Source organism: Capsicum annuum, chromosome 12 (genome assembly GCF_002878395.1).
Source record: "Capsicum annuum cultivar UCD-10X-F1 chromosome 12, UCD10Xv1.1, whole genome shotgun sequence".
NCBI classification, from domain to species: Eukaryota; Viridiplantae; Streptophyta; class Magnoliopsida; order Solanales; family Solanaceae; genus Capsicum; species Capsicum annuum.
In genome coordinates this window covers 190,242,507-190,269,650 of record NC_061122.1, presented here as the reverse complement: position 1 = coordinate 190,269,650, position 27,144 = coordinate 190,242,507, and positions in this window count along the sequence as shown.

Below are 27,144 nucleotides of genomic sequence, written 5' to 3'. Positions count from 1 at the left end.
ATTTATGCATGTATTCTCACATTTCTGTTATTTAGTCAGTTAGTATTGTTCATGTATATGAACCATTGCATTCAGCCTACCTCACTTGTATACTAGTACATTCAATCGTACTGACACATTTGCGCTATGGTGTTTTATACCATAGGTTCAAAAGCACGCGCTCCAGAGTATCAGTAGCATTCCATTTTCACCAGTCAGAGTCAGTAAAGAGTCTTCATCATTTGATAATGTTATTATTTGATTATTTTATTCTTTCAATACTTAGTTTATTTTAGAAAATGGGGTTCGTTGGGGAATTGTCCCATCAACTCTTTATTTTTACAGTTCAGTTTTAGAGGCTTTCAGACTATAGCATGTTCAGACAGTTATTTCAGTTGTTTTGGTATTGTTATACCATATTTTCAGTTATGTATCAGTATTAAACCTTATGGCCTTTCATTTCATGTTTCCACATTTATGATATTACCATTAATATTCAGGGCTCAGTTACAGATATCAGTCATGGGTTAGCTTGTGGTCCTTCGAGATTTTGAGTATCGAATAGCGTTCTGGGTACGAGATTCGGGGCGTTACACAATCTCATTGGTTATGCTAATTATAATACCTCAAAAATCCAAACCAATATTAGAACCATGCTTCAAGCTCATGAAAAATAAATTATAGTGCTTTGGTAGTTTTATGATCAAGTTTGATGTATATTAAGGCCTCAAATATGTCCTAGCTATTAGACGAATCAAAACATCTCTTACAGATTGAATTCTTGAGAAGGATATTGCCATAGTCAACTTCAAATGATCATATCTTTCATTATACAAAGATTTTTTAAGATCATAACCCATCAACAGATATATAATTGAATTATCTTTCCAACGATACCAATTTTTCCAAAATCCAATATTGGAGTAAAAAGTTATGCCCATATTACCAGAGAGCTGTCCGACTGCCGAGGTGCGACGGGAAAGCTGACGGACCGTCAAGCCAGTGATGGACCATCACTCTGGCCATCCCAAATCAGGTAGTAAGCCTATATTTTGTCCATAAAATGGCTGTTTGAGTGATATTCAGTCACCAGAGTGATGGTCCGTCACCCAGACCGTCAACCACATTCGTTCATGCGATTTAACGACGTTTTAATGAGATTTTTGGGTATTTTCCCACCCTTTTTAACCCCTAATTCCATCAAATTAAAGAACATAAATCCTCATTCATCCTTAACATATATCATTCCCCAAGATGAAGATTCAAACCCTTCTTCAAGAAAACTCAAAAATCAAAGCATCACCATTCAAGAACCTTCAAGAAAAGTTACTCTCTTTCAAGATTCAAGTTTTTGAGGTATGTTAGATGTTCATCCATGGGTACTTTTCACCCATAGAGTCCAAACACCCAATTTCAAATTCAAATTTATGATTTTTACATGATTATTATAATTTTTAACCATGAATTCCCATGAATTTCGATTCTATACCATGTTTACACGTAATTGTTGTTGTTATTAAACCTCATATGTTTGAATGGTGTTGTTCATTGATTTTAGCCTTAATTGGTGATTTTACTATTGAAATCATGCTATTACTACAAGTTTTAAAACTAATCCCATGGGGGTTGTGAATAAACTAATGAGTTTTGAATAAATGCTTACATATCATGTCCTCAAAGTTTTTGTATGATATTGCTATCGAGTCTTGGGGGTTGTGAATACCCAAAAATTTGTTGTTTACATAGTTTTAGTATTTTCAGTATGTTTTCAGATAAACTATGAGTCGTTTTATCCAATTAGTCATTATCATCTATTTAAGGTTAATAATTGCCCCAAAATCTGTATGCACTGTTGTTTTTAACATACTATGACCTGAGATTATCAATTCATTGCATGCACTAGTTGGTAATTCAGTGTTTTTCAGTTGAGAGTAGGATTTAGCATCGAATGGGAAGTGTGGGTTCAGCATATCCTACTCCTCCAAAAACTACGTACCACCGTAGGTCTAAGGGCCTTGCTAGAGAGTGTTTCCCTTTGCCCAATATGGGCTCAGTTTAGTGATCACTACAGTTCAGGTTCTATTCCATGGCAAGGATAGAACAACCCTCCTTAACGTGGGTTAGACGTTGGACTCTATGATAGCTCACATGGTTTATGTCGGTTACATGGTAGCTCCCACAGTGTCAGTCAGTATTCAGTTACTTCAGTTCAGGTTTCCATTGACCATAACATACAATTATTAGTTATTCAGTTATCGGATTTTAGTATTTCAATTTTCAGATTATATTCATAATATTTTATATGCTTTTTCATCATCCTCAGTATTTACAGACTTTATGCATCCTCGGTATTTATAGACTTTATGCATCCTCAGTATTTACTATGCACCTTTAGTATTTACAGATTTTATGCATCCTCAGTATTTACAGACTTCATGCATCCTCAGTATTTACAGACTTCATGTATCCTCAGTATCTATAGATTTTATGGACTCTATTCAGTACTTCATGCTATATGTATTCAGTAAGTCAATATCTATGTACACGAGCCTATTCATATCAGCCTAACCCCATTTAGCATACCAGTACATTCAAAGTACTGACCGCATACTCTTTTCTTGCGCTATGATATCTCATATCATAGGTTTGGACACTCAGGTTCCCAACCGTACCTAGATATCCCAGCGTACTAGTAGCAGCAGTCATGGTGAGTTCTCATGTTCTGAGGAATAGTTATGTTCATTTCAGTTTCTCAATTTTTGCAGACAGTCAGAGTTAGTTGGGGGTTTGTCCCATCACCTCCTCAGTTATTCAGTTAGAGGCTTTCAGACTAGTACAGACAGTTAGTGTTATGACCTAAATGGTCATGAGTGGCACCCACACTAATCATCCTGTGGGAGAACCATTACCCAATTACTTAGTCAATGTTAAGATGAATTACAACAAAATCAACATAATAACAATAATGCACAACTAATCATTATTAATACAGAAGTTAAACAAACTAATTACTAAAATTTCCAAGACCCGAAAGTCATCGTACAAGAACTACTAGCAAAGATCATCTCTAAAATATTATCAAAAAAATAAATTAAATAAAGAATATTTCATTGCCCGAAAGATAGACAAGAATAAATAAGATGACCCATGGCAGCCTGGAGACGGAGTGCTTACCCTTAGATCAAGATATGCTATAAACTCTAGAGATAAGGTCATGTCTAAGCCCAGAACACTTTCTATACTCAACAAAAGAAGAGTACAAGTTAGTATCAGTACTAACCATTATGTATTGGTAGGTATCATAGGCCAACTCAATTTAATACCATGTACACAACATAAATCAAATAACAAGTAGACAGGCATCGTTATACAACAAATATTCAATGAATCAATAATACAGTACACGCAGGTCAAACAGTGCTCACAAATAAGCCACATAACCATCAAGAATATCAACCATACTGTAAACCTCCATAGAATCAACATAAATATGTACACACATGCTATGGGACTTATTTTTGCCTAAATAGTCATGACCTGCAGGGAACAATCTATGTTCATGTACCATACTGGCGTGGTACCCTATCCAACATATACATATCCGTACCGGTATGGTACCCGATCTAGCATATACATATACGTATCGGCGTGATACCCGATCTAACATATACATATCCGTACCGGCGTAGTACCCGATCCAACATATATATATTGTACCGGCATGGTACCGATCCAACATATATATATCCGTACCAGCATGGTACCCAATCCAACATATACATATCCATACCAATGTGGTAACCGATCTAACATATACATATCCGTACCCGAGTGGTACCCGATCCAACATATATATATCCGTATCGGCGTAGTACCAGATCCAATATATATACATATCCGTACCGACGTGGTACCCAATCCTACATACATATCCATATCGGCGTGGTACCCAATCCAACATACACATATCCGTACTGGCGTAGTACCCGATCCAACATATATAAGTATTATGAATATCAAATTTATACAACCTCACAACATACAACACGATGTACCAAGTTTACAAGTACACTTAAAGTTATAAGACAATTCCATCAAGTAAATTTTCAATATCATTTACGCACGCATTAACAATCAAAAGATCAATAATTTCAAGCATGTCCGAATATCACTCAACAAGTATCATATTTAGGAGCATACACACAATTAAGTCGATTCTAAACTCTAATTAAACCGTAACCTACCTCAATCGAAGAATTCAAATGCAAGCTAATTAGCAATGGCCTTGTCCTTCCGTAAAACTTCCAAATATTTCAAATCTGTTCACATAAATAATTCTTATAAGAGTACAAATTAGTACATTAAATTTCAACTAAAAAGAGTCATCCTTCTACCTCCAAATCAAGAATTGTTACCCTAAGAATTCTAGATCAAAAATCCTAAATGTCACATTATATCCTATAATTACTCAGTAATTTTCAAAACCAAAACTAAAAAGAAAAGAACAAGAGTTGATACTACTGGACGTTATGCGTGAACAGGAAACTGCAGCTTTCAAATTGCATGAGAAATATAACTTTTGGCACTCTATGTCATTATTATCTAATTGTTAGCAATCATTACTTTACCACTAATTTGTATTGTCAACAATTAACTAATCATGACCACTATAGGTATTACTTGCTTAACAGAAAACAATTTAACCCCAAATCTTTCTTTTTTATGATCTTCACTATACCGTGGTTATATACCCAATACATCCTATAGCACCATTATAAGAGAATGATTAACTAATCATTACTTCATTATATATTTACTAATTAAATCAAATGCTTAATTTACTAGGAAGATAACCTAAAAGATATCAGAATTCTCTGAAGCGGTAATGGAAACTAGGGTTTACTAACCACCGTTCAGCTCTACTTATGACTATTTGCTTCTATTTTTATTATATAAGTTAAAGCTTTCACACTTAAATTAATTCTTGTATTGGTTATATAAGAAAATAAAATAAAACTTTGGCCTACTAAATCACTATTAAGTTTATTATTAAAATACCCAAGACTTAGAATAGATCATAAAAATTTATTCGGACCTCGAGAAAATAATCCAAATAATGACTTAAATCACTTTCATACATCTCAAAAATTGATAATACTCATTCGGTGGGTCATAAATTCACGTACATAAATTACGGAGAGAGCTAAAATTAGGAAGATGAGAAATTTTCACAAACGACCGAAAGGGTAGTTACATCAGATACCAATTAAACAACCGTTCATCCATGAACGGCAACTAGTGACAAGGAGGGGAAAAAGGAAATTACATGTATCAGCAAAAAGATGTGAATACTTACTACACATGTCTGCTTTGGTCTCTCAAGTGGCCTCGTCAATTTAAGGACAACCAAATACCTAACTGAGCCTATGCATACCCCCATCGTCCCAGACACAGAAGGTTCAATCAGTATACAACTACACAAGGCATATTCTTCACCTATATATATGCAACCGCCCTATACCAGCTAATAAATATAAGTTCATACTGGTGATAAGTGATGCACATACAGGAATGAATACAAAGTACACAATCAATATCACAACTCATTATAATTTTCCTCATTAGGACCATCATCATCATAATCAACCTCTGGCCTTGTCGGATATCAACATATCATCAATAGTATTCTCCAGCCTTGCCGAGTATAAACATATCATCATTATAGTCATTACCGAATAACATACACTAAAATACTCATAAAAAAATTGTCATATCACAATAGAATATCTATCTACTCAATACTTTCCAACTACTCTTTATTAGCCAACCAACACTTATTATAATAGAATCACTAGTTTGCTAGTCATCACATAACCTTTAGTTATTAGGCTAAATATTATCCTTCACATAATCCTTATTCACGGGATAGAAACTAACCACTATTTATTTAATAGCCAACATCTAACATCTAGTCAAGGTTCATCACTAGACCAAAACCGCCATTTATCCACCATTCATTATTATCAACTAATCATCCTATAACCATTAATCATTACTAGACAACACATTACTACTTGTCACCTAACCATATTTTATTAACTGACACCATTTATTAACTAACCATCATTTATCAACTAATTCTTGCTTAACTATTCATTAGTTAACCCTTTAGCAACTATTCAAAGTTATTAACTAAGCACCTTTTATTACCAATATCTCTTATTATCTAGCCTCATTAACACAACTTCTCATTCATCAACTAATCGACATCACGAACTAAGTCATCAATACCAACTAATCTTCACCTATGTGAGACCCGACCACACCATAATTCTCGCATTAACCATTGTTAGCTACCATGTTTCAACTACCCCCAATAGACCACTAGTTACCACATAGCTTAACCGTTAATTAGGAAGAACAATTGTAAGATCAGATTTTAGCTACAATCACATAAATTACCGATATAATACTCATAAATATACCAAATCTATGTATGCCATCACCAGTATCCAATCAATAAAGTCGTAAGCAATATACCGCATCTTTCTTCATCCCATACCAAAGAGATGTATATACAAACATATATGTATTCATAAACTGTAATCGTATCCTTTACATCGATAAACACTTCTCAGATATTCAATCAATATCATAACACGATCCTTGGCCCATTAATTTATCTGGAATAGTTATAACTCACAATCACGGCCTTAGGACCATATACATATCAGAAACTTATATCGATAATCATATTTATAAGCCATAGCATATCTCTAATCATCTCACATATAGGAAGTATCTCATATATTGGAGGCATAGTATAGATAGAAATGTAATTCTGTATAGGATATCTTATATCGAAAAGTCATACACCTTTCTAGGCTAATTTGCATATCTAAGAGGAACATCGTCTCTGTAGGTCCAATAATCATGACTAAAGGAAATAACAACTCTATGGGACAATCATCTCATCTAAGAGGAAAGAGCATCCCTATAGGATACATAACGTATCTAGGAGGGATATCATCTCTAAATGCCCAATATCACATCCACAAGAAGTATCATAAACAATTCAAAAGCCATATTCTGGGAACATCAATACAAGTTACCATGTTATGAAGTAACCTTATTCTAAGCTTTACTAACCTCAACTATGTGTAACATCCGCAACTAAGTCCACAAGACTTAACACAAGTTTAGGCCTAAGTGGGCCAGACGATCCCACTTCTAATCCTCAATTTCCACAATTAGGCTCACTATGCCCCAAACTAGGCTAAGTTATCTAGTTCATCTTCTAGATGTTAATTAAGCCATATTCAAGCCTAAGATGGCAACTTCGACTAGAAAAAAGGATACTTAAGTCAACTCTACCCAACTTACGATTTCAAAACTACCACACTAGCCCAATAAGGCTAATATACAAATCATGCTTCAAATACTAAAACCACATCCCAAACATAGGTTTACATCATAACCACGCTACAACTAATCTAAACTAGAGAGGGAAAGTAATATGATTTAAATGGGGGTATAAACATGTAATTTTATGGGTTCCAAGCCCACATCTAAACTCCGAACATCAATAATTGAGGTCAAGTCATCCTAGTCATAATCAAGCCTAACATCCATATCCACACACAACATATATCATACATCATGTATGAAGAAAGTAGACAAGCCTACCAGAACCCACACTTAGAGAACTTCACATCAAGCTTTTTCTCTTCTAACAAACCCAAAACAATCCTTAAGTGATTCTCATGTTCTTTTTTACTCTAGAATTAACCAGAATATCATCAATAAATACAATCATGAAACAATTCAAGTAGGGTTTAAATTTACCATTCATAAAACTCATAAAAGCAGTTGGAGCATTAGTCAGCCCAAATGACATCATAAGAAACTCATAGTGCCCATACCGAATTCGAAAAACAGTCTTAGGAGTATCATCAGGCCAAATCTTAAGCTGATGATACCCAGATCTCAAATCAATCTTAGAAAATACATATGAACCCTGCAACTAGTCAAATAAATTATCGATATGGGGTAAATGATACTTACTACAAAATGTAACTTGTTCAACTGCCTATTGTCTATACATATACGAAAACTATCATTCTTTTTCTTCACAACCAAGACAGGAGCACCCCATGGAGAGGCAGTCGGATGGATAAAACCTTAATCAACAAATCTTGCAACTAAGTATGTAGCTCCTTCAACTCACTCGGAGCCATCCTATAAAGAGAAATAGAAATAGGCTGAGTACCTGGATCTAGATCAATACAAAAATCAATATCACAGCCTGATGGTATACCAGGAAAATCTTCAAGAAAAACCTCTTGGAACTCACATACCACATAAACTGGCTTAATAGATGGGACCTCTATGAAAGAGTCCCAAAGATGTGCTAGAAAGGCCAAACAACCTCTCCCAATTAACCTCTTTGCACGAAGAAAGGAAATAAGTTTCATTGGAGTAGAACTATAATCACCCTTCCACTTAAAATCTATTTATTTCTAGTATACCTAAAGTCACTATTTCAGCATGGCAGTCTAATATAGAATAAGAAGGGAGATAACCAACTCATACCCAAAATTATGTCAAAATCTATTATGTTTAAAATCATAAAATCTGCCCAAGTTTGATACCCCATAAACATAACAGAGCAAGAACGATAAATCGTATCAACAACAACAAAATCACTAATAGGAGTAGGCACATGAATTGGAAAGTCAACCAAATCACACACCATGTACAACCCCACATCAATATTGCCCGACACATATGATAAAGAAGAACCAAGATTAAATAATATAGTGGCCATCTAATCACCGACAAGAATAGTATTTGTAATAACAATGTATAATGCCTCTACCTCGGGCCTACCTAAAAAAGCATAGATATGGGTGCCACCACCTTCTGAACAAATCAACCATCTGTTAAAAAAAGCTTACCTAAAGATGTCATCCGAAGAGTAGAAATCTTGGGCCCTATATTAAAAACCTTTCCAAAGACACAAATTCTCTCCTCTTTAGTTTTCGGCAAATGAGATGCATATCGAGACAATGAATGAAATTTGGCCTCATAGGCCATAACTGACATGTTCTCCTACTTAAGATTAGCAAACTCATCCTTTTTCTATCTCTCAAAGTACAAGGTACGTACTTTGCTAGAAAAACTAAGGAAAACTGAGTCCAAGTTAAGGGACGCAAACCTGCATCCCTACACTCTACATAATCCCTTCATCATATCTTGGCATCCCCTTAAAACTGAAAGGTAACCAGTTCTACACCATACCTCTTAACTATATCCATTTTCGAGAATAAGAAAAAAGAAGTCAGATACTAATTGGAATTGCCAGATACTAATTGAAATCAAGTAATAGCACATAGGAAAGAAGAATTTGAATTTTTCTAGTGTTTTATAGCATCTCAAAGAAAAGTACATACATCTCTGTACCATTTCTCAAGACTCTACTAGACATGTTCTTGTACGACAAAATCGACAAACCTAGGGCTTTGATACCAACTTTGTCATGACCTAAATGGTCATGAGTGGCACCTACACTAATCTTTCTATGGGAGAACCATCTATATCGAACCATAACCCAATTACTTAATTAATGTTAAGATGATATTATTACAAAATCAATATAATAACAATAATCCACGACTAATCATTATTAATGTAGAAGTAAAACAAACTACTAACTAAAATTCTCAAGACCCAAAAGTCATCGTACAAGAACTACTAGCAAAGATCATCTCTAAAATGATATCCAAAAATAAAGTAAATAAAGAATGTTACACTGCCCGAAAAATAGACAAGAACAAATAAGATAACCCATGGCAGCCAGGAGACAGAGTGCTCACCCTTGGATTAAGATCGTCATATAATAAATATTCAATGAATCAATAATACAGTAACAACAGATCAAACAGTGCTCACAAATAAGCCACATAACCATCAAGAGTATTAACCATACTGTAAACCTCCACAGAATCAACACAAATATGTACACATATGCTATGAGACTTATTTTTGCCCAAATAGTTATGACCTGCAGGGAACAATCTATGTTCATATATCGTACTGGCGTGGTACCCAATCCAACATATACATATCTGTACCGACATGGTACCCAATCCAACATATATATATCCGTACCGGTGTGGTACCCGATCCAACATATACATATCAATACCTGTGTGGTACCTGATCTAACATACATATTCTGTACCGGTGTGGTATCCGATTTAACATATACATATCCGTACTGGTATGATACTCGATCCAATATATACATATCCATACCGGTATGGTACCTGATCCACTATATACATATCCGTACCTGCGTGGTACCCGATCAATCATATACATATCCGTACCGGCATGGTATCCAATCCAATATATATATATATCCATATCGGTGTGGTACCCGATCCAACATATACATATCCATATCGGTGTGGTACACTATCTAACATATACATATCCGTACCGGCGTGGTACCCGATCCAACATATATAAGTATTATGAATATCAAATTTACACAACCTCATAACATACAACACACTGTACCAAGTTTAGAAGTACTCTTAAAGTCGTAAGAAAATTCCATCAAGTAAATTTTCAATATCATTTATGCACACATTAACAATCCAAACATCAACAATTTCAAGCATGTCCGCATACCACTTAACAAGTATCTAATTTAGGAGCATACACATAATTAAGTCGAGTCTAAACTCCAATTATACCATAACCTACCTCAACTGAAGAATCCAAATGCAAGCTAATTTGCAATGGCCTCGCCCTACCATAAAACGTCCAAATATTTCAAATATATTTACATATATAATCCTCATAAGAGTACGAACTAGTACATTAAATTTTAACTAAAAGAGTCATCCTTCTACCTCCAAATCAAGAATTGTTACCCTAAGAATTCTAGACCAAAAATCCTAAATGTCACATTATATCCGATAATCACTCAGTAATTTTTGAAACCAAAATTGAAAAGAAAAGAATAATAGTTGATACTACTAGATGGTATGCGTGAACAGAAAACTGTAACTTACAAATTGCATGAGAAATATAACATTTGGCACTCTATATCATTATTATATAATAATTAGCAATCATTACTTTACAAATAATTTGTATTGTCAAAGATTAACTAATCATGACCACTATAGGTATTACTTGCTTAACAAAAAACAATTTAAACCCAAATCTTTCTTTTTTATGATCTTCACTGTATGGTGGTTATATACCCAATACATCCTATAGCACCTTCATAAGAGAATGATTAACTAATCATTACCTTATTATATATTTACTAATTAAATCAAATTCTTAATATACTAGGAAGCTAACCTGAAAGATATTAGAATTCTTTGAAGCAGTAATGGAAACTAGGGTTTGCTAACCACCGTTCACCTCTTCTTGTGACTATTTCTTCTTTTTTTTTTTAATTATATAAGGTAAAGACTTCACACTTAAATTAATTCTTGTATTGGTCAAATGAGAAAATAAATTAAACTTTGACCTATTAAATCACTATTAAATTCATTATTTAAAATACCCAAGACTTAGAATAGATCATCAAAATTTATCGAGACCTCAAGAAAATAATACAAATAATAACTTAAATCATTTTCGAACATCTCAAAAATTGATACTACTCATCTGGTGGGTCATAAATGCACATACATAAATTACGGAGAGAGATAAAGTTGGGAAGATGAGAAGTTCTCACAAACAACTAGAAGGGTTGTTACAGTTAGTCAGTTTTCAGTTGTTATTAGCAGTGTTGTTTTGTAGAGATTATCAGGATTATGACTTAAAACCTTATGGAAATTTTGGTTAAATTTCGTAAAATAAATATTTTGTTATTAGTTTTATTCAGTGTTCACAGCAGGTACCAGCTCATGGTTTAGCTTGAGGTCTTTCAGGATGTAAGCACCGTGTGATGACCAGGGTGTACTCTCGGGTCGTTACACTAATGTTGGGTATTTATCTGATCCACATATAACTCAATCTCAAACATATTATGTGTTCATATGTGACAGTACTGCCATATCTTAGCGATCTACCAAAGTAGTCTATTGTAACCACTTCATTGAACCATGCTGAGATAATAGCTATTTATGAAGTAAACCAAGAATGTGTGTGGTTGAGGTCCATGATACATGTCATTCAAGAAAAATATGGCTTGAAATGTGACAAAGTATCCACAATTTTATATGAAGACAATGCAGCATTCATAGCACAACTTAAGGGGCAATTCATAAAAGGAAATAGAATGAATCACATTTCGCCAAAGCTTTTCTATACACATGAGCTCCAAAAGAATGATGATATTAACATGCAACAGAGTTTTTCAAGTTACAATGTGACCGATTTATTCATTAAGTCTCTTCAACCTGCAACTGTCAAAAAGATGGTGTGCAAGATCTGGATGTAAAGGTTCAATGAGTTCTCATTAGGGGAGTTAATACTCGTTGTACTCTTTTTTCCTTATGAGATTTTGTCCCACTGGATTTTTTTGTAAGTTTTTTAATCATACAACCTATATATGTATTATTAGAGATGTGTATTCTTTTTCCTTCACTAATTTTTTTTCCATTGGGTTTTTCTAGTAAGATTTTAATGAGGCACATTATCTATCGATTAGACATTCGAGGGTGAGTGTTATAAAAATATTATCATGTATAGTGAATGTCTATTTCTAGAAAATTTAGTCACCCTAACTTAGGGACAAAGTTAATTTTTTTCCTAGAAATAAAGGGTTTTTCCTTCATTGTTATGAATCCCTTAAGAAATCCCTCAAGAGAAATAAGAATTACTCTCACTTCTCTCTCCATTCTTCGTGTTCTTACCTTAAATTTCACAACAAAAGTATTTATATATAATCTAGTACAAAAATTATAAAGGTGGAAGGTGGCAGAATAAGATAGTCAAGGGTAAAGATTTGGAGCGTCGGATGGATAGGAGGATACAATAAGCATAGAATGCCACTTTTCTGAAAAAATTATCCAATCAAACATAGAAAATAAGAAAACTATTTCTACTAAATATTTTTCTCCATACAAAACACACCAAAGCAAAATTAAATTTTGATTTTAGTTTTTCCAGTTTTCGGATCAATTTCGATTTCAAATTTTAAAATTTTGGTTAAACGATTTGATTTTTGGATTTTTTAAAAAATAATTCGGTTAAATCGAAAAACCATGATCATATAAATAATATATTAATATTTTATTATATTTTTATTATATACAAACCCAACCAAAATCTAATCCCAACCTAATAATAGGTTCATATCCAACAAGCCCAATACCCCTTATTATATATAGGTTGTAACCTTTCAACCCTAATTCTGCAATTCATTATTCACTTGACAATTCTATATCAGTAGACAACGACGCTTACTTTACAAAGAACATCAATCCTTTCATTTTCGATTCTTAGTTCTCACTTCCATCAATAAACTCAGTATGCATTACTCACTTATGTGTTGTTGAACTTATGCTATGGTTGTTTATGTTACACTATTATGACTTATGTTATACTATTGAGTTTTTTTATGTTAAACTGATGGTTATTTCATTTTACTGTGAGGGGTTGTGCTTTGCTACTTGCTTAGGTTTCCATCTATTATATTTATCTACATGGGAATGAATTTATCCGTCAAACCAGCCATTTGTATGCACCCGAACATGTTCAATCGATCTTCGGCGTAAGAGACTTGGTACTACTATAGGATCTAGTTAGGACTTAGATATGAACACCCCCTTCATGCATGATGGGTTATTTACGTTTGTGAATGAAAATCAGTTTTGAGAAATACTATTTTTCTAAAAAAATAAAACAATTTTAAAAGTTCAGTCATGACAAAAAAAGGCCCACTATTTTGATCTTCAAAAATGAAAAAAGAAATCAAAAAAATTGAATCGAATTTGCAGAAACCGATCTAAATCGATTTTTTTTCCAGTTCAATTACGGTTGTTATTTTCATCAAGCCAAAAATTAAAAAATCAAAACTGATATTAAATAACCAAATCGAACAAACTGAATGTCCATCCCTAGCTACTCGAATCTGCAAGAATGTAGAAAAGATCTTATAGTTAATTTGAGTGATGAGCTACATTCATTAAAAATGAAACGATTTGATTTTTTTACACTTCATTAAAAATTTCCTCAATAGAAAAAAACTATTTAATTTTAAATAATCAAATGTTATACGTGCGAGGCATGTGTGGTTAAACTAGTTAACTAAAAGTTGGATCTTTTTTTCTTGATTTGTCGTTGTTATCAACTTTATTTTTTTCTTTAATTTTCCTTCATTGTTTTTAATTTGATTTCTTCTTGATTAAAACAAAGCAAAATAGTTTTTCAGACGGTACTAATTTTCCTTCTTTATTTTCATTTCTCTTTTTTATTGTTAACTGCTCTGGTCTGCAAGCTGTAGAAAAAAACCTTATAGTTGATTTGAGTGATGAGCTACGTACCTTTGAAATGGAAGGATCATGACTACTTTAACTAAGGCTGGGCATATTTTGGTTCAAATCAAAAAAACCAAAAACATAAACAAAAATTAAATTATACTTTTGATTTTTCAATTTTTCAAATTGGTTTCAATTTTAAATTTTAAAAATTTCATCAAACGATTTGATTTTTGGATTTTCAAAAAAAGTTATTTGGTTAAATTGAAAAATTGAAATTATATAAATAATATATTAATATTTAATTTTATTTAAATTATATACAAACCCACCAAATCTAATCTCAACCTAACAATTGGCCTAAGTCCAACAAGTCCAATACCCTTTATTATATATAGGGTAATTATAACCCTTCAATCCTAAATCTGTAATTTATTATTCACTTCACAATTTTATATCAGCAAACAAAGATACCTTACTTCACAAATCTCAATCCAAACCTTCCATTTTTCGATTCTTAGTTCTCTTTTCCGTCAACATACTCAGTAGTCACTACTCACTGATGTGTTGTTAAACTTATGGTTATTTCATTTCATACATGATGGGTTATTTTTGTTGGTGAATGAAAATCTGATTCGAAAAAGACTATTTTTCTAAAAAAAATCAATTTCAAAAGTCAGTCATGACAAAAAAAAGCCACTACTTTGATCTTTAAAACCAAAAAAAAAATAAAAAAAATTGATTTGTAGAAATTGATCCAAATCAAATTTATTTCAATTCAGTTACGGTTGTCATTTTCATCAAGTGAAAATTTGAAAAATCAAAACAATATTAAATAACCAAATTGAACAAATCGAATCTCCACCCAAAGCTACTCGAATCTGCAAGAATGTAGAATAATCCTATAGATAATTTGAGTGATGAGATACGTACCTTAAAAATGGAATAATTTGATCTTTTTACACTTCATTAAAAATTCATCAATAGACAAAATTATTTAATTTTAAATAATCAAACGTTATATGTGCGAGGCACGTGTGGTTAAACTAGTTAACTAAAAATTGAATCTTTTTTTAATTAAAACAATGATTTAAGGGCATTTTCTTTATTTTTTTCATAAATCATTTATATGCAATTTTAAAATAAATTTTATGAAGTTGTTCACATGTATTGAGTGTGTCATATTGAGATTAACATACTCCTATCAAGATTTACTCATGATACACATCAAATAAAAAGTAATCAAAAGGACTGTTATTTTGGATAGTACTGCAAAGAAGAAGGCCCGATAATTTTGTGTGTTGTTTTAGGCGGGAACTTTTTCTTAAAACTCGTTGCTTTTTATTTATTTGATTCCCCTTCTTCTCTTTTTCTTTTGTTTTGGTAACTAACTTTTTATTAATCACCAAATAGGAATTACAAAACTGTAACTGATTTAGACTCAACCAGCTACTACTTAGTTTGCCAAATCACCTAGTATCTACCAGCTTACTACACATTTGTTAATTGCATCTTTCAACTTAGGTGGAGCTTGTATACAACATAAGTATATTATTTCTCTAGTCACTTGCTCAGTCTGTCGTCTCTTTCCCTCAAATACCCTTTGATTGAGCTCCAGCCAAATACTGTATGTGAATTCCGTGTATGCCATTTTGAATTGGAGAGCTCTACTTGTTTTCCCTTTCTCCTACTTTTTGATCCAGTCTAGGTGGCTCCTCCAGGATGTACATTTTGGGTCTGGGACTTGCAGCCACCTTAGGATATTGGACTAGGTTGTTTTGACACTATCACATGTAATGAATAAATGGTGGTTGGTTTCATCTTCTTGTTGACACATTACACACTTCGAATCTACTTTAATGTCCCATTTAATTAATCAATCTTTGGTCAATAGCCTTCCTTGTAGGTGTAGCCACAACGTGAAGATGGTTTTTGGCCTAGCATAATTGGAAATCATCATCCCCTTCCATCTTTTGCTCTCTTTTTGTGCTAATAGCTGATGATATATCTGTCGTGTGATCTTGCCCTTAGGGTCTATGCCCCTTTGTCTTGCTAGGAGGGTCTCTCTAGTGTCAAAGATCTTCCTATTAAGCTTTGATGCTTGCTTCAAGATAGCAGCCTGATGGAAATCACCTCCTCTGATATAGTATGTATGAATCCACAAAGCATCTTTCCTAGCAGCTAAATCCTAATAGAGTTTAGTTATTGTAGCTTTGTTCCATTTTGCAATGTTAAGAATGTTTAGCCCTCCAACAGTCTTCGGTACACATACTTTGTCCCATGCAACTAGAGCTTTCTTTATAATGATATTGCCGCCAGACCATAAATAGCTTCTGCAGTAACTTTCAATAACTTGTAATACTTTGGCTGGGATGTTGAGTAGTTGTGCCCAATAGATTTTAATGCCATTCATCACCGTCTGTATTAATTGAAGTCGTCCTGTATATGAAAGATATTTAGCTGGCCAGGAAGTGATCTTGCTACAATTTTATCAATTAACGGGCTCCATTGTACTATGGACATATTCTTTATGGACAATGGGATACCAAGGTATTTGAATGTTAACTCACCTCTAGAGTAACCTAAGAGCTGCATGATCTTAACTTGTTGTTGTTAGTTAACTCCACCAAAGTATACCGAGCTTTTGCCGAGATTTTCCTAGAGTCCAGAAGCTTGGGTGAACTTTTTGAAAGCTATATGTACTACTGAGATTGATGTAGGATCTCCTCTGGCAAATATGAGGAGGCCATCTGCAAAACAAAAATGGGTGATGCCTAGTTTGGCACATCTGGGATAATGATGGTAGTTATCATTCTTCTTTAATTGCGACAGTGTTCTGCTCAGGTATTCCATTAAAATGGCAAATAAAAAGGGTGACATAGGGTCACATTGCCTCAAACCTTTAGCTGTTGGTAATGGTTTACTTGGTTCTCCGTTGATCACAATGCTGTATGAGACTGTCTTCACATGTCATGATCCAGTTAATAAACTTTTCTAAGAAGCCCAAGATAACTAAACTTTGTTGTAGGTACACCCATTCAATCCAGTCGTACACCTTCTGGAGGTCCATTTTAATCATGGCTCTGGGAGATATATGCTTTCTGTTGTAGCCTTTAATCAGTTCATATGCCATGATGATACTATCTCCTATCTTCCTTCCTGGTATAAATCCAGATTGAGATTCGTTGATAAGTGTTGGCATGATGGGTTGAAGCCTTCTTGTAAGGATCTTAGCAATTACTTTATATATAACTGATCAACAAGCTATTGGTCGATAGTCCTTAACTATGACAGGGTTTTGAATTTCGGGCACCAGAGTAACCATACCACAATTAAGAGGTTTATACAGTTTACCTGTATCAAAAAAGGCCTGTACAGTGGAGATGATGTCATGTTTAATTATTTGCCAGGATTTCTTAAAAAACACTGCATTGTATCCATCCAATCCAGGAGCTTTATCATCTCCTATATGTAATACCCCGGGAAATTTTTCATTGAAATTTTGTGCATAAACGTGTTGGGTTCTATCTTCTAGAATGAATTATAAATTTTTCGTGCGAAATGTCTTAGATTATGACCCACCATTGCATAGAGTATTGAATAAGATTTCCAACGATATGTGGATCATCCAAAATGGACACCTGAGCGACAAGTTATGAACATTCCGATCGAACCGTGAATAGTAGTGAACAGTAAAACGTGCAGGAAAAAGTACTGAGGCCTGGCGTATTTTTTCTCCAAATTTAAACGTTCATAACTCTTTGTACATAATAATCTGGGTGATCTACTATATATCAATAGAAATATCTGCGAGTCCACTTTCCAATAAAATTAGTTTCATCCCATTTGTCTATCGGAGCAAAAAGTTATGGTCGATCTACTTCAGCCTATCAAAAACAAATTTTTGGGTCAACTTCAAATGATCATAACTCCTCGTACACAATGATCTGAAAGAGATACTATATATCAATGGAAAGATACGAGAGTCCTCTTTCTAAGGAAATTGGTTTCATCAAATTTGGATATCGAAGTAAAACGTTATGGTTGATCTACTTCAGACTATCAAAACAGTCCACCAAAGGACAGATTCGAGAATTATTTGATTTTTAGGGGTGTTTTGGTCATTTCCCCTCACCGAAAATCCATCCAAACCCTATATTAAAGCCTATTAGAAGCATTATATGTTATATTTCATCAAATTCCCTCAAAAAGAAAACCCTAAGCTCCTATATCCAACTTCAAGAACCTCCAAAGTTCACCATTAATTCTGCAAATTTATTCAAGATTCCAAGTTCCTAGTTCATGAACTCCAAGAACCATCATTCAAAGGCATGATTAACCTCTCAAAAATGAGTATCAATCTAAAGTTCATCATTCAAGGTATGTGGGGTTTTTCAATAAGAACTCTCTTTCATTCTTGTGCCCAAAAGTAATTTTCTTTACAAAGGCATGATTTTTATTTAATTTTTTACGAATTTGAAGCATGAACCCATATCTTATGATGATTATTATGAAATCTTGATGTTTATGATTATGAAAGATGAATTTACATGTGTGGAGTGGAGATATAAAGCATGAATCTTGAACGATATTTATCATGATTTTGATATTTGGGTAGTGAATCCCCATTGGAAATTGTGTTTTTTTGAAAAAGTGTGTGTTATAAGCACGTTGATGTAGAATATTTGAGATATTTTTGAATAATTTGAACTTTTGGTCTTAATGGAGTTATTTTGAACTCGAATATGAAAGAAATCCACAATGTGGTTGATTTTGATAGATGGGAAGCATGATGGCTCCTGATGTATATTTATATATTATTAAAATTGTTTTATTGTGGATTGTCTTTGAAATGATCTGAGCTAAGTGTGGGAGAAATCTTTAGCACTGAGTGGGAGGTATAAAGTGACCTTACTTTCCTAGAACTTCATGCCCCTGTAGGAGTGAGCCTGAGACTGATTTATATAGTGATCACTAGTTTGTGTGGATTTGATATCGATAGTCCTACTTTGATAGCAAGGATAGGAAGGCTCTCCCTAATATGGGTTGTACATTGAACTCCATGTAGCTCACATGTTTATGTCAGTTATAGAATCTCCCAACGTGTGTGTGTTTCCATGTGTCTATGGTGAACGGTGAAATGATTTGAAAGTGGAATTGTGAAAGTTATTCTTTCGAAAGATTTAAATGATATTTACATTATGAGAATTGATATTCTTGATGAAATGAAAGTGATTGACAAATTATATGATGACTCACATGTGTTATTATACTTATTTCATCCTCTCATGATTATGATAATTTTCTTTGGGGTATGTGACTCTTTCATACATCCTGTATATTTCTTATAAATAATTATGATGATGATGTTTATAAAACTGGATACACCCCTATATACTCGGTTTCTTTCCATGGTACTGACCCATATCTTCGGATGTGGATTGCATTTTCTCGAAAATGTAGGTTTAGGTGCTTAGTTCCAGGTTCGACAGTGATTCTTCAGACACGCTGTTCTACATCCTCTGTTGTGGTGAGTCCTCATGTTCTGAGGATGTGATGTCTAATGTTGGTTGTACGGAATTGTATAGATTTGATAACTGAGTTTGAGTCAGTTGGGGCATATCTCAATGGCTCGCTGGTTTTTTTGATTTTCTTAGAGGCTTGTCAGACTAGTAGATATTGGGAGTTGACTAATAAGTCGTATTTTGTTATCTTTCTAAAATTCTTTTATTCTTGGATAATGATTACTCTGTTGATATTTGAGGGTTATTTATGGAAACCCCGTTGATTTTTGTTGAACTGAATGAAAATAGCTCAAAGGGTTAGCTTGGGGATACTCGTAGGCTCAAGCACCGTGTGACGCTCCGGGACCCATTTTTTGGGGCATTAAAAACTTGGTACCAGAGCCTAAGGTTTTAAGGTATCCTAGAGAGTTTGACAAGCCGTGTTAAGTAGAGTCTTGATCATCGGTGTGTTGCGCACCACATCTATGAGAAAGAGGCTACAAGATGTTTTAGGAAAAAGTGTGATTCTTTTTTTCAAAAGTCTATCGTGGTTAAAGTGTCTCTCTATGCTATTGATTCGTGCTCTCCTCTTTCAGAAATATGCCTCCACGCCGAGTGAGAAGAAATAATAATGGTCAGTAACCTCAACCCGCTGACCCATTGAATGATTATCATTCTTCATAGAGTCTTCTTGGCTGGTCTAATTGAGTTAGACATGGTAGATTTTGATGTGATTCTGGGTATGGACTGGCTGTATTCTTCTTATACCTCTATTGATTGTTGGACCCGCGTGGTCAAGTTTCAATTTTTGGGTGCATCCGTGTTTGAGTGTTTTGGGAATTCTGTGTCTCTCTTATCTCAAAGCTAGAAAGTTTATTTCCAAGGGGTGTATTTACCATTTGGTTAGAGTCAAAGACACTAAGTCTGAGACTCCAACTCTCCAGTCTGTTAACGTTGTCAATGAGTTTTTTGATGTTTTTTCGGATGATCTCCCAGGGATACCTCCTGATAGAGAGATAGAGTTCGGGATTGATCTTCTTCCCGATACTCAGCTTATTTTTATTCCTCCTTACCGTATGGCTCCTGCAGAACTTAAGGAGTTGAAAGAGCAACTCAAAGATATATTAGATAGAGGTTTCATAAGGCCCGATATTTCTTCTTGGGGTGCTCCTGTGTTGTTTGTGAGAAAGAAAGATGGCTCTTTGCGTATGTGCATTGATTACCGCCAACTGAATAAAGTCACTGTGAAAAATAAGTACCCCCTTCTGAGAATAGATGATTTGTTTGACCAACTGCAAGGTGCAAGTTATTTCTCAAAGATAGACCTTCGTTCCGGCTATCATCAACTCAAAGTTAGGGAGTGTGACATCCCGAAAACTACTTTCCAAAATCGTTATGGGCATTTTGAGTTTCTTGTTATGTCTTTCGGGTTAACTAAATCCCCAGCAGCTTTCATGGACCTCATGAATCGAGTGTTCAGATCATATCTGGATATGTTTGTCATAGTGTTTATCAATGATATACTGGTGTACTCCCATAGTAAGGATGAATATTCTGATCATCTCCGAACTGTCTTGCAAACCCTTAGAGATCACAAGTTGTTTGCCAAGTTCAGTAAGTGTGAGTTTTGGCTAAGGTCATTTACTTTTCTGGGTCATACCACCTCTTCAGAGGGTATTAGAGCTGATCCCCAAAAGACCGAAGTTGTTAGAAATTGGACTAGACCTATTTCTCCGACTGATAGTTGAAGTTTCTTGGGTGTAGCTGGCTATTTCCATCGTTTGTTGAGGATTTATCCTCTATAGCGTCTCCTACGACTCGGTTGACTCAAAAGAAAGTGAAGTTCTTGTGGTCTAAATCTTGTGAGAAGAGTGTTCAGGAGTTGAAGACTCGACTTACTTCAACCCCTGTTTTGACTTTGCCTGATGGTGTTGATGGTTTTGTGGGGTACTATGATGCTTCGAGAGTTGGGTTGGGTTGCGTATTGATGTAGAAGGGTAAGGTGATAGCTTATGCTTCTAGACAGTTGAAACCCCATGAGAAAAATTACCCCACACATGACCTTGAGTTAGCTGCTGTTGTGTTTGCTTTGAAAATTTGGAGACACTATTTGTATGGTGTCCATGTTAATGTTGTCACTTATCATAAGAGTCTATAGTATGTGTTTACCCAGAGAGAATTGAATCTAAGGTAGAGATGATGGTTAGAATTATTAAAGGACTATGATATGAGTATGCTGTACCATCCAGGTAAGGCTAATGTTGTAGCGGATGGCCTAAGTAGAGTGTCCATAGGTAGTGTTTCGTATGTGGTAGAAGGTAAGAAAGAGTTGGATCGTGATGTATACCATTTGGCTAGATTAGGGGTTAGGTTGTTTGACTCTGCTGAAAGTAGTATAGGGGTTCAGAGTAGTTCTGAATTTCCCTTCGTTTCGGAAGTGAAGGAAAAGCAATACTTAGATGCTAGTTTGGTCATACTGAAGGAGTCAGTCAAGGACCAAAAAGTAGAGGTTTTCTCCCAAGGGAGAGATGGTGTGTTGAGATTGTAGGGTAGATTATGTGTCTCGAATGTTGATGATCTAAGATAGAGGATTATGGCTGAAGTGCACGGGGTGCGATATTCAATTCATCCTGGTGCTACTAAGATGTACCGAGACTTACGGGAAATCTATTGGTGGAGTGGTATAAAGAAAGATATAGCAGCATTTGTAGCTAAGTGTGCAACATGCCAACAGGTTAAGGTTGAACACCAAAGACCAGGTGGTGTGATGCAAGAGTGTAGTATTTCTACTTTGAAGTGGTAAGAGATAAATATGGACTTCGTGATTGGTTTACCTCCTTCCCGACGCCATCATGATTCCATTTGGGTTGTGGTTGATAGGTTGACTAAGTCTGCTCATTTCTTTTCTGTTCATAATTTATATACTACTGAGGATTATGCTAGATTTTATATCTGAGAGCTAGTCAGACTGCATGGAGTTCCCTTGTCTATCATTTCGGATGGGGGTACTCAGTTCACTTCACAATTTTGGAAAAATTTTCAAAGGGTTTTGGTACCCAAGTGCTTTTAAGTTCTGCTTTTCATCCGCAGATCGATGGTCAGGCTGAGCGGACCATCAAGAACTTAAAGGATATGTTGATAGCTTGTGCACTTGACTTTAAGGAAAGTTAGGATGATCACTTACCGTTGATACAGTTTGCTTACAATAATAGTTTCCACTCTAGTATTGGCATAGCTCCGTTTGAAGCCTTATATGGGAGGAAGTGTAGATCACCCATAGGTTGGTTCGAGGTGGGTGAAGCAGCTGTAAGTGGCCCTGATTTGGTATTTCAGGCTATGGAAAGAGTTGAGTTGATTAGGGAAAGGTTGAAAACTGCGTAGAGTCGTCAGACGTCATATACGGATGTTAGAAGGAGAGACCTTCAGTTTGAAGTTGGTGACCTAGTGTATCTAAAAATTTCACCCATGAGGGGGGTGAAGAGATTCAAAAAGAAGAGGAAGCTTAGTCCCCGTTTTGTTGGTCCTTACAAAATTCTTAGCCATGTTGGTAAGGTAGCTTATGAGGTCGAGTTGCCTTCCGAGTTGTCCTTTGTTCAGCCAATATTTCAAGTCTCCATGCTTAGAAAGCTGATGTTGGGTCTATTTATACGTCTAAGCACCATAACTTACCCATGTTTTAGCTAAGTTTTGAGGATAAAATACATAATTCTTGAACTTTGTCTATTTTTAGTTAAGTGAGCTGACCTATGTGATTAGCATGCTTTTTAGGTACTAATGAGGAAGATTACGACACTTTGGGGACCTGTGGAAAGCAAACGAAACTTCACATAAAAGGAAAGCAGCTTTTGGATTGAATGTGATATATGGGAACTTTTTCCAAGGCAAACTCAATATTTTTAGATAGTTAAGGATGCAGTAGAAATTTATTAGAGAAGGATGATATTAAAAGCCTTATGGCTGAATTTTTACAGATTATTCATTAGTCTGTATTATTTCAAAAAGGAGAAAAATCGGCTTAGCTTGAGGAGAAAGAGGGAGAAACGTTTTTCTCTCTTATTTTTGCTATTCATCTTCTCCACCAAGATTGTTCTAAGTTTTGGTATGATGAATATTTCTATTGTGATTTCCATTTTATTCATGAGTAGCTAAGTTTATTTGTTAGGGTTATGGAAACCTTATAGTCTACTCTCTATTGCTATGGATTTTTGAATTTATGATGTGTTAATTCACTTATATCATTACTCTCTTCGTTATGATTGAATTCTCGTGGTTGCAAACATAGGGAATGTGCCATTATAGCAATAACTTGTTTGATAGAAAAGTTACTCTTTGGAAAAGAGATTAGTGATAAGAAAATTGGGTTTCGAACCTCTATTTTACACGTTAATGCCTTAGCAGGATTAAATACTTGGAGAGTTCGTATGATTGGTTGTACACTTTTGATTCAAGAGAACTAAGTTGAATAAATCCTTAATGGTTGAGAAACACTTGGATTTAGAATTAGAATACATCTCTCTATAAGTGCATGCATGTATAAATCCTTATTACTCATAGTTAATAGAAAAGTAAAAGCTACAAGGTGGACATAACCCTAACTTGTCATTCCCTGTGATCAAATATTAATACACATATTGCTTCATTGTTATATTGTAACTATCATTTCAAATTTAAACCAAAACCCCCCATTCAGGCACCTTTGACCAACAGTCCAGTAATAACTACAATACTTAGTAACACAGTAGTCCCTGTGGGATTCGACAACCAACCTGGTTGGGTTGTATATTTGACAGCGACCTCTTCCTCTCTCGTAAGAGAGGTGTAATTTGTGCGTATCAAAAGTATATTGCTGTGGTAGTGGATTCCTTTGTGAGTGCTGACATTCAACAAAATCTTTCTTTTGATGAGATTCCTATTGAGATTCTTGATTTCAGTGTTCGAAGACTAAGGAACAAAGAAGTTCCCTTGGTCAAGGTGATGTGGCAAAACCAAGCTGTTAAAGGTGCAACTCGGGAAGTTGAGGCGGATATGCGATCCAAGTACCCGCACCTATTTTCTGCAAACTCCAATAAAGATGAAGGTACCGTTCTTTCCTAAATCATGCACTTTTGATAAAAGTTGCAGCAGTTCAGCTGTAGTTTCTTGAATTTATGCATTCCATGTTGCATTCGGAGTGATAAATGATGTGGTGATGAGTCTAACAAATGGTTTCAGCTGTATGCCCTATTCCCTATCTAATCTTGGAATTTCTAGCGTTATTCGAGGATGAATGTTTCCAAGGGAGGATGACGTAATACGTTAGGAAATTTTTCATTGAAATTTTGTGCGTAAACGTGTTGGGTTCTATCTTCTAGAATGAGTATAAATTATCTGTGTAGAATGTCTTAGATTATAACCCACAATTGCATAGAGTATCGAATAAGATTTCCAATGATATGTGGATCATCTAAAATGGACACCTGAGCGACGAGTTATGAACATTCCGATCGAACCATGAATAGTAGTGAACAGTAAAACGTACAGGAAAAAGTACTGAGGCCTGACGTATTTTTTCTCCAACTTTAAACGATCATAGCTCCTTGTACATAATGATCTGTGTGATCTACTATATATCAACGGAAATATCTGTGAGTCCTATTACCAATGAAATTAGTTTCATCCAATTTGTCTATCAGAGCAAAAGGTTATGGTCAATCTACTTCAGCCTATCAAAAGTGAATTTTTGGGTCAACTTTAAATAATCATAACTCCTCGTACACAATGATCTGGGTGAGATACTATATATAAACGGAAAGATATGAGAGTCCTGTTTCTAATGAAATTGGTTTCATCAAATTTGGATATCGAAGTAAAACATTATGGTTGATCTACTTCAGACTATCAAAATAGTCCACCAAAGGACAGATTCAAGAATTATTTTATTTTTAGGGGCGTTTTGGTCATTTTCCCTCACCAAAAATCCATCCAAACCCTATATTAAAGCCTATTAAAAGCATTATATATTATATTTCATCAAATTCCTTCAAAAAGAAAACCCTAAGATCCTACATCCAACTTCAAGAACCTCCAAAATTGACCATTAATTCTGCAAATTTATTCAAGATTCCATGTTCCTAGTTCAAGAAATCCAAGAACCATCATTCAAAGGCACGATTAACCACTCAAAAATGAGTACCAATCTAAAGTTCATCATTCAAGGTATGTGGGGTTTTCCAATAAGAGCTCTCTTTCGTTCTTGTGCCCAAAAGTAATTTTCTTTACAAAGGCATGATTTTTATTTGATTTTTTATGAATTTGAAGGATGAACACATATCTTATGATGATTATTATGAAATCTTAATGTTTATGATTTTTAAAGATAAATTTACATGTGTAGAGATATAAAGCATGAATCTTGAATGATATTTATCATGATTTTGATGTTTGGGTAGTGAATCCCAATTGGAAATTGTGTTTTTTTGGGAAAGTACGTGTTACAAGCACGTTGATATTGAATATTTGAGAAATTTTTGAATGATTTGACCTTTTGGTCTTAATGGAGTTGTTTTGAACTCAAATGTGAAAGAAATCCACAACGTGGTTGATTTTGATAGATGGGAAGCATGATGGCTCCCGATGTATATTTATATATTATTAAAATTGTTTTGTTGTGGATTTTCTTTGAAATGATCTAAGATAAGTCTGAGAGAAATCTTTAGCACCGAGTGGGAGGTATAAAACAACCTTACTTCTCTAGAACTACGTGCCCCCATAGGAGTGAGCCTGAGACTGATTTATATAGTGATCACTACTTTGTGTTGATTTGATATCGATAGTCCTACTCTTATGGCAAGGATAGGAAGGCTCTCCCCAATGTGGGTTGTACGTTGGACTCCATGTAGCTCAATGGTTTACGTCGGTTATAGGATCTCCCAGCGTGTGTGTGTTTCCTTGTGTCTATGGTGAACGGTGAAGTGATTTGAAAGTGGAATTGTGAAAGTTATTATTTCGAAAGATTTAAATGATATTTACATCATGAGAATTGATATTCTTGATGAACTGAAAGTGATTGACAAATTATATGATGACTTACATGTGTTATTATACTTATTTCATCCTCTCATGATTATGATAGTTTTCTTTGGGCCATGTGAGTCTTTCATACATCCTGTATATTTCTGATATATATTTATGATGATGATGTTTATTAAACTGCATACACCCCCATATAC